The sequence below is a fragment of the Symphalangus syndactylus genome, chromosome X, assembly GCF_028878055.3.
Source record: "Symphalangus syndactylus isolate Jambi chromosome X, NHGRI_mSymSyn1-v2.1_pri, whole genome shotgun sequence".
In the NCBI taxonomy this organism is placed as follows: domain Eukaryota; kingdom Metazoa; phylum Chordata; class Mammalia; order Primates; family Hylobatidae; genus Symphalangus; species Symphalangus syndactylus.
Window position 1 is genome coordinate 64,363,939 of NC_072447.2, and position 9,378 is coordinate 64,373,316.

Here is a 9,378-nt window from a genome sequence, read left to right on the forward strand (position 1 = left end):
GGTCTTACACTGCTATAAAAAACTACCTGAGACTGTGCAATTTATACAAATAAAAAAAGACGTTTAATTGACTCACAGTTCCACAGGCTGTACAGGAGGCGTGGCTGGTGAGGCCTCCAGAAACTCACAATCGTGGCAGAAGGGTGAAGGGGAAGCAAGCACGTTTTCACATGGCCGCAAGAGAGAGAGCTAAGGGGGAAGTGCTACACACTTTTAAACAACCAAATCTCGTGAGAACTCACTATCACAAGAAGAACAAGGGGGAAATCTGATGCCATGATCCAATCACCTCCCACCAGGTCCCTCCCCCAACAATGGGGATTACAATTCAACATGAGATTTCGGTGGAGACGCAGAGCCAAACCATATCATATGGTACTTCTTCTACTTTTAGTTTTTCGAAGAACCTCCATACAGTTTTCCATAATGACTATACTAATTTATATTCCCACTAACCATGTACAAGTATTCTCTTTTCTTCACTCCCTTGCCAACACTCTATCTTTTGTCATTTTGATAATAGCCATCTTGACACATGTGATATCTTACTATGGTTTTTATTTGCATTTTGCTGATAATAGTGATATTGAGAATTTTTTCATATAGCTTTTGGCCATTTTATGTCTTCTTTGGAGAAATGTCTGTTCAGGCTCTTTGCCCATTTTTAAATCAGGTTATTTGTTTTCTTGCTGTTGAATTGTGTTCCTTGTATATTTTGAATATTAACCTCTTATCAGATATATGGATTGGAGCAGGCCTATATCCTGGCGGTATGGGGGCTGACACAGCTCTGGGCTGGTCTAAAACATGGAACAGGCTTGTGGCCTATATGTTCAGGGGCTGGCCTGGAGGATGGGTTTATTGGTGCTGGCCTGAAGACTAGGGCTGTGGATACTGTCCTGTGCTAGGGTGCTGGGTGAAGTTTGAGGCCTAGAGTCCTGGGGTTGGCTTTGGCCCTGGACGTGCCTGGAGACTGGGTCTGAGGGGGGCTTGCCTGGCACTGGTGTATGCCCAAAGCCTGGTGCTGGCTTGGCACTGAGGGTGGTCCAGATCCTGGGGCCACTGAGGTTTGCCTGGCAGTAGGGAAAACCAGAGATTCAGTCTACCATATCAGCCTGGGGTCTGGGGTTGTAGTGTCCAGCCTGGTGCTGGGGCAAGCCTAGAAACTTAGTCCATGGGTATTGGCCTGGGGTCTGGAGCTGTGGAGTCTGCCTGTTGCTGGACTTTACTGTGGCAGATCTAGTGTTGGCATCCAAAGTTAAGTCTGATGCTCACTTTTCTCTCTTTCACTCAAGCAAAGGATATCTCTTTCCACACTCTGATGCCTGTGGTTGGGAGAGTGATGACTCAGGTAATGTAAAACTGTCCCATTTTTAGGAATGGATATTGTGCAGTCAAAAACTCTGTGGCTGAGACCATGGGGAAAGTAGACAGAACCGTGAAGGGAGATAAACCACTGTGTTGAGCAATTCATTTGTTGTCTCTTGTTTCTGTACCAGTAGGCCTAAATAAGTATTGGCATAATTGATTTTTTTTGGTTATAGCATATTTTATTGTATATTACTAAAAGGATATACACTTTATATCAAGCTGGGTATGGCTGAGAATAATATGTGACCAGGAGGAGAGACAACCATCAGTGCCGTTACTATGTGTTCATTGTTCTCTAGGCCTGTCCTATATATTTCTTACCAGCAGTAGGACTTGTCAAGACAGCATTACAATAAATGCGGAATTATTTTACTTAGCCTGGGCCATACATCAGCCTTGGGGGGAATGTGATCCCATATCTACAAAATAATTTTTAAATGTTATCTCAGTGTGGTATTGCATGCCTGTAGTCACAGATATTCAGGAAGCTGAGGTGAGGAGATTGCTTGAGCCCAGAAGTTTGAGGCCGAAGTGAGCTATGATCACACCACTACACTCCAGCGTGAGTGACAGATCAAGACCCTGTCACAAAAAAGAAGAAGAAAGAAGAAAGAAGAAGAAATGAAGGAGAAGGAGGAGGCTCTGACTTTGAGAAGAGTTCAGTGTAACAAGGTAGAAGAAATGTTTTTTGTTGTTGTTCCTTCATCTCACCCTTCCACTTAGTATACACACATGCATTGTGTCTGTCAACAGCTGGGCAGTGCTTCCTATGGACATTCTCTAGACCTGTACATTTAACATCAGCTCACAAATTTTCCTATCCCACAGGAATGCAGAACCCTTGCATCATATGCTGCATCTCCCTGCCTTTCTCCATTCACCACAGGTCTTATATTTTCCAAAAATATAAGGATTTTTTTTCTCTTTCTAGAGTATACACACACTGCGGTCTTCTCATCTTTTACATCCCGTCATAAACCAGGAGCGAGCGAGTTATTAGGAAGGATCCCTGTGTATGAATTCCCTGCTTCTTACTATTTTCTTATATCCCAGTGGTCCAAAACCAAAAATTATACCCTCTCTTATCATCCTCATAAGAATGATAATAGGCAGCATGTATCAAATGCTTATTAATCAGGTAATGTTTTAAATAATTTACAAGTATTATATTGTTTATTCCCTGCAGCCACTTTATAAGGTGGCTCTTATTATTACCTCTGTTCTGCAGATGTAGAACTGAAGCCCAGAGGTCACATAGCTGGCACAAGGTCATCTAGCTGATAAGGGATGGAACCAGAATTCGAGTCCCAGTGGTCTGACTTCAGAGTCCCTGCTCTTAGCCACTATACTATTATGCCTCCCATAGCTGGACACAGAGTTGTTTTACAATTGATATCTGTTGTAAAATTGTTCCCTAAAGTGTACACTGTCTCTGACTCTATGGAATGACTGCATGCAACGATGAGATATAATCTGTGTTAGTTGTCTATTGCTGCCTAATGAATTACCCCAAGACCTAGTGGCTTAAAACAATGTTTACCATCTTAATTTCTACAGATCAAGAATCTGGGCACAGCTTAACAGGGTGCCTCTGGCTTTGGGTCCCTCACAAGGGCGCATTAAAAAAGAAATTAGTCCTTCCTTCCTTCCTTCCTTCCTTCCTTCCTTCCTTCCTTCCTTCCTTCCTTCCTTCCTTCCTTCCTTCCTTCCTTCCTTTCTTTCTTTCTTTCTTTCTTTCTTTCTTTCTTTCTTTCTTTCTTTCTTTCTTTCTTTCTTTCTTTCTTCTTTCCCCTCTCTGGCCCAGGCTACAATCTACTCGGCTTGCTGCTGCCCGCGCCGCGGACTGCCTGGGACTGCCGGCGCCCGCCACCGCTGCCTGCCTTATCTCCTTTGGATGCAGGCACGCGTTCGCCATCTTGGCCACGCTGGTCGCCAGCTCCTGAAGCCGAGTGCTCTGCCCGCCTCAGCCTCCCGAGGTACTGGGACTACAGACGGAGTCTCGCTCACCCAGTGCTCGGTGTTGCCCGGGCTGGAGTGCGGTGGCATGGTCTGGCCTCGCGGCAGCCTCTACCCCCCGGCCGCCTGCCTTGGCCTGCCAGGGTGCTGGGATTGCAGCCCCTGCCCGGCCGCCGCCCCATCTGGAAGATGGGGAGCGCCTCTGCCCGGCCACCCCGTCTGGGAGGTGAGGAGCACCTCTGCCCGGCCGCCCCGTCTGGGAAGTGAGGAGCGCCTCTGCCCGGCCATCCACCGTCTGGGAAGTGAGGAGCGCCTCTGCCCGGCCGCCCCGTCTGGGAAGTGAGGAGCGCCTCTGCCCGGCCACCCACCGTCTGGGAAGTGAGGAGCGCCTCTGCCCGGCCACCCACCGTCTGGGAAGTGAGGAGCGCCTCTGCCCGGCCACCCACCGTCTGGGAAGTGAGGAGCGCCTCTGCCCGGCCACCCACCGTCTGGGAAGTGAGTAGCGCCTCTGCCCGGCCACCCACCGTCTGGGAAGTGAGGAGCGCCTCTGCCCGGCCACCCACCGTCTGGGAAGTGAGGAGCCCCTCTGCCCGGCCACCAACCGTCTGGGAAGTGAGGAGCGCCTCTGCCCGGCCACCCACCGTCTGGGAAGTGAGGAGCGCCTCTGCCCGGCCGCCCCGTCTGGGAAGTGAGGAGCGCCTCTGCCCGGCCACCCACCGTCTGGGAAGTGAGGAGCGCCTCTGCCCGGCCGCCCCGTCTGGGAAGTGAGGAGCGCCTCTGCCCAGCCACCCATCGTCTGGGAAGTGAGAAGCGCCTCTGCCCGGCCGCCCCGTCCGGGAAGAAGTGAGGAGCGCCTCTGCCCGGCCGCCCCCGTCCGGGAAGAAGTGAGGAGCGCCTCTGCCCGGCCGCCCCATCTGGGAAGTGAGGAGCACCTCTGCCCGGCCGCCCCGTCCGGGAAGAAATGAGGAGCGCCTCTGCCCGGGCGCCCCGTCCGGGAAGAAGAGAGGAGCGCCTCTGCCCGGCTGCCCCATCCGGGAAGAAGTGAGGTGCGCCTCTGCCTGGCCACCCATCGTCTGGGAAGTGAGGAGCGCCTCTGCCCAGCCACCCACCGTCTGGGAAGTGAGGAGCGCCTCTGCCCGGCCACCCACCGTCTGGGAAGTGAGGAGCGCCTCTGCCCAGCCGCCCCGTCTGGGAAGTGAGGAGCGCCTCTGCCCGGCCGCCCCGTCTGGGAAGTGAGGAGTGCCTCTGCCCGGGCGCCCCGTCCGGGAAGAAGTGAGGAGCGCCTCTGACCGGTCGCCCCGACCGGGAAGAAGTGAGGAGCGCCTCTGCCCGGCCGCCCCACCCGGGAAGAAGTGAGGAGCGCCTCTGCCTGGCCGCCCCGTCCGGGAAGAAGTGAGGAGCGCCTCTGCCCGGCCGCCCCGTCTGGGAAGTGAGGAGCGCCTCTGCCCGGCCGCCCCGTCCGGGAAGAAATGAGGAGCGCCTCTGCACAGCCACCCATCGTCTGGGAAGTGAGGAGCGCCTCTGCCCGGCCACCCACCGTCTGGGAAGTGAGGAGCGCCTCTGCCCGGCCGCCCCGTCCGGGAAGAAGTGAGGAGCGCCTCTGCCTGGCCGCCCCGTCCGGGAAGAAGTGAGGAGCGCCTCTGCCCGGCCGCCCCGTCCGGGAAGAAGTGAGGAGCGCCTCTGCCCGGCCGCCCCGTCGGGAAGAAGTGAGGAGCGCCTCTGCCCGGCCGCCCCATCTGGGAGGTGAGGAGCGCCTCTGCCCGGCCACCCATCGTCTGGGAGGTGAGGAGCGCCTCTGCCCGGCCACCCATCGTCTGGAAAGTGAGGAGCGCCTCTGCCCGGCTGCCCCATCTGGGAAGTGAGGAGTGCCTCTGCCCGGACACCCATCGTCTGGGAGATAAGGAGCGCCTCTGCCCGGCCGCCCATCGTCTGGGAAGTGAGGAGCGCCTCTGCCCGGCCACCCATCGTCTGGGAAGTGGGGAGCGCCTCTGCCCGACCACCTATCGTCTGGGAAGTGAGGAGCGCCTCTGCCCGGCCACCTATCGTCTGGGAAGAAGTGAGGAGCGTCTCTGCCTGGCCGCCCCGTCTGGGAAGTGAGGAGCCCCTCTGCCCGGCCGCCCCGTGTCTGGGTAGAAGTGGGGAGTTCCTCTGCCTGGCCGCTCCGTCTGGGAGGTCTACCATGGAGGCCAGAAGCAATGTGGGGGCTGGACGTGGTGGCTCACGCCTGTGGTCCCGGCACTCTGGGGGGCGAGGCGGGTTGATCACTTCGGACTAGGAGTTCGAGACCAGTCTGGCCAACTTGGCGAAACATGAGGAATACAACAGACAAACCAACCAACCAACTCAGTGACAACAAAACAGGTCTACTCTGGAGTCATACTCTAATTTTTTCTATTTTCCTCCCTTTCTGATCCTTTATCCCACTTTCTTTTTCTTCCTCTTCCTTCTCCCTCTTCTTTGTCAAATAGAGGATTGAGTTATTATCACTGATCCATATAAAGTCCCTCTATCATTTATTTTAACTCCCACCCCCATTTCTATTCCCCGACTTCCCATGTGCAACCTTCCTAATATGTTTGATACGCATCTTTTTGTTTGTATGTATTTTTAGAAAATGTTTATTGTTTTTGTATGCAAAAAAAATTAATAAAAAAAAAAAAAAAAAATAAAAAGAAAATTGCAGTCTGTAAAAAAAAAAAAAAAAAAAAAAAAAAGAAATTAGTTTCAAAATAATAAAAGTAATGCATATGCCTAGTTAAATATCCCAATAGTACTAAAAATATAAAATCCTACGGTCCAGAGGCAGTCTCTATTACCAATTTATTGTGTATCCTTCCAGAACTCTTGTATAAACTTACAGATATGTAGCTGAACTGTTTTTTAAATCTCTGTAATTATTAGTTTATTAGTATCATCTAGGGCTCAGATGTTCATTATCCCTCCTGAAATTACATAAACAAATGTAAATGAAAATAATCCAAGTCAAAATTATATAACAAAATAGCACTCCTTCACAAAAGCATGTAAAATTACAAGAATGCTATTTTAAAATACTGGCACTTTAAGAAAATGATAATATCAAAATAAACAAAATTTCCAAATTTTTCCCTAAACTGCTAAGCAGATAAACATAACTAATGAAGGCCGGGCGCGGTGGCTCACGCTTGTAATCCCAGCACTTTGGGAGGCCGAGGCGGGCGGATCACGAGGTCAGGAGATCGAGACCATGGTGAAACCCCGTCTCTACTAAAAATACAAAAAATTAGCCGGGCGTGGTGGCGGGCGCCTGTAGTCCCAGCTACTCGGAGAGGCTGAGGCAGGAGAATGGCGTGAACCTGGGAGGCGGAGCTTGCAGTGAGCCAAGATCGCGCCACCGCACTCCAGCCTGGGTGACAGAGCGAGACTCCGTCTCAAAAAAAAAAAAAAAAAAAAAAAAAAAAACATAACTAATGAATGAGTTTGGGTTTTGTAAAGAAAAATTATTTAAATACATCAAATAATTCATACTGAGTTGCAAAGGTTGTATCTTCTTTCCTCCTATCTATTTGATTTATAAAGGGGCAAGCTGTAATATAGGAAAATGTAACCTATTTTAAACGTGGCATCTTCATTTTAAAAGCTGGTCCAATTAATTAAAAATACTTTTAATGGAGAGTTTTGAGTTTCCTGAGCAGTTCATATTTAGATAAATGGGAAAAAACATCTACAGTCAGCATTTTCATAGTCTTTACGACTATCAACCAAAAATTTAATATGGCAGTCTTATATTTTAAGCTCACACCTTTTGGGGCTACAGTCTCAAGTCTTCTTTAATGTCAGAACTGCAAAATATAATTGCCATTATATGGTAATGGGAGTTAAAGAACATAGGGCCCTCATGTAAAGATTAGAACACACTTTTCTATTTAGTGCTTCAAAGGACGGACTTTCAAAATGTTTGATCTCAATAATCCCATGCTGTGAGTAGACTGATTACTCTTCAGTTTGTAAATATAAGTGGGCTATGTGAAATTTATCAACTGATTAAGATTTTTGAGCTTCAGTTATGGATGACAACGATCTCAATTTAACTTTATTTACCTCCATCATGATATGCAGGGTGTGTAGACAAAAGCATTTTATCAGCTATCTATATGAAAGCATCAACACTGTAATAATTCATGTGATCCAAAATGGGCAAAAGCAAAAGACTAGTTTCCCTTCAAGAAGAAAAAGGACTTTTTCAGACCTATGAAATTTCAGACCTATGGAAAGGACTACAATACTAATTTTAAAAATTGTATTAGAAGCATTCATAATGTCAGCAAAATTGCTACAACTTTTTTTGCAATTAGAGTGATATTCAGTTAACAGAACAACTATTTCATATAAGCTGCACCAGAGACAACTGAAGATGAAAAAATTACCATCCCCATATATAACTAATTTGTGCTGTGCACCAACAAGAACCTGCTTTAAATTCCCATACCAATTTACAACCCCCTTACCATACCAGGCAGTTTGTGGCCATCTAAAGACACGTTTGGTAGTGGGATAACTACACACACATACACACACACACACACACACACAAAGACGCTGTAAGGTTTAAAAATGTACAGCTTATATTTTAATTTTTTTCCTTTGAAAGGAGTGAGTTGTGTACAGGGGGCTTAAATGTTTTATAGACAATAAAAAAACTGCTAGAACCAACTTATTCATCATTATTACCTTTTTAATTTTCATATTCCTCATTTTGTCCTCTTCCTTCTTTTTCTTGCTTTTTTCAGACTTGATGGCTCCCTTTTTTGCAGCATCAGGCTTTCCTTTACCTCCAAATGCAGCAATATCCTTGTCATATTTTTCCTTCAGCTTCACAGCCTTCTTTTCATAAGGGTGCTTGTCATCTTCAGCAGTGTAATTCCACATCTCTCCCAGTTTTTTTGCAATATCACTAACTGATAGGCCAGGGTGTTCTTTGATTTTTGGGCAATCCTCAGAAAAGTACATGAAAAAGGCCAAAGGAGGGCTCTTGGGTGTGTTGGGATCTTTGAACTTCATTTTGGTCTCTGCTTTTGGAGGGATATAGATTTTCATTTCTCTTTCATAATGGGCCATGTCCACCCTTACTGAGTCTTCAAATTTTCGTTTCTTTTTAGCAGACAAGGTCTTCCACCTCTCTGAGCACTTCTTAGGAAACTCTGAGAAGTTGACTGAAGCATCTGGGTGCTGCTTCTTGTGCTCCTCCCAGGAAGTTTGCACAAAGATTGCATATGATGTGATGACGTTTCACCTTTCAGCTTGTTAGGATCTCCTTTGCCTATGTTATTTTTCCTCAGCAAGGCAGAATCACCCAGTGCCTGTTTGGCTCTCACCTGCCCTGGAGCTGTCTCTATGGAGCTCAATGTACTGCAGTGGCTGTGAGAGTGGGAGCCAGATGCAGCCTCCTCACCCTCTCCACTCTGTAACCTGAACTTTTTCTTAAAACCAATGGAATCACTCATGTTGCTTTGCACAGTCTCTTCTTAACTTGTTCATTAACAACATGTTCAGTACACATAGGCCCACCTCATTCCATAGTTGTTCTATTGATTGCTTTTTCCTGAGGTCTAAACAAAGAAGATAGCTAGAGTTGGAACTCACTTTCCTCATTTATACAATGAGAAAAATAACAAATCTTAAGCTTGTTAATAATACTGTTATGAATATTAAGCCAATGCTTGTAAGGTATTTAGAATGGTGTCTCACATAAAGTAAGCATGAAACAAGTATTGACATTTCTTGTTAGTTTTTTCAACCTTCCAATTCAAGGAATGAGACTAACTCACATTTAAAAATAATGAGTCCAATCCAGATATTATAATAGTGATAATAGCAGCAGCTAACACTTATCTGGCACAATATATGCCATGAGTTGTTATAAAATCTTTGTGTGTGTAAACATACCTCGTTTTATAGCACTTTACTTTATTGCATGTCACAGATACTGTGTTTTTTACATATTGAAAGTTTGTGGGAACTCTGTATCAAGCAAGTATATTTGTGTCATTTTTCTAGTAGCATGTGCTTACT

General features: G+C 47.3%; 1 pseudogene; it reads right to left on the reverse strand.

Moving 5' to 3' along the window:
* Positions 1 to 833: 833 nt before the first annotated feature.
* Positions 834 to 8,810, reverse strand: LOC129475308 (high mobility group protein B1-like; annotated as a pseudogene).
* Between the last annotated feature and the right edge of the window lie 568 nt (positions 8,811 to 9,378).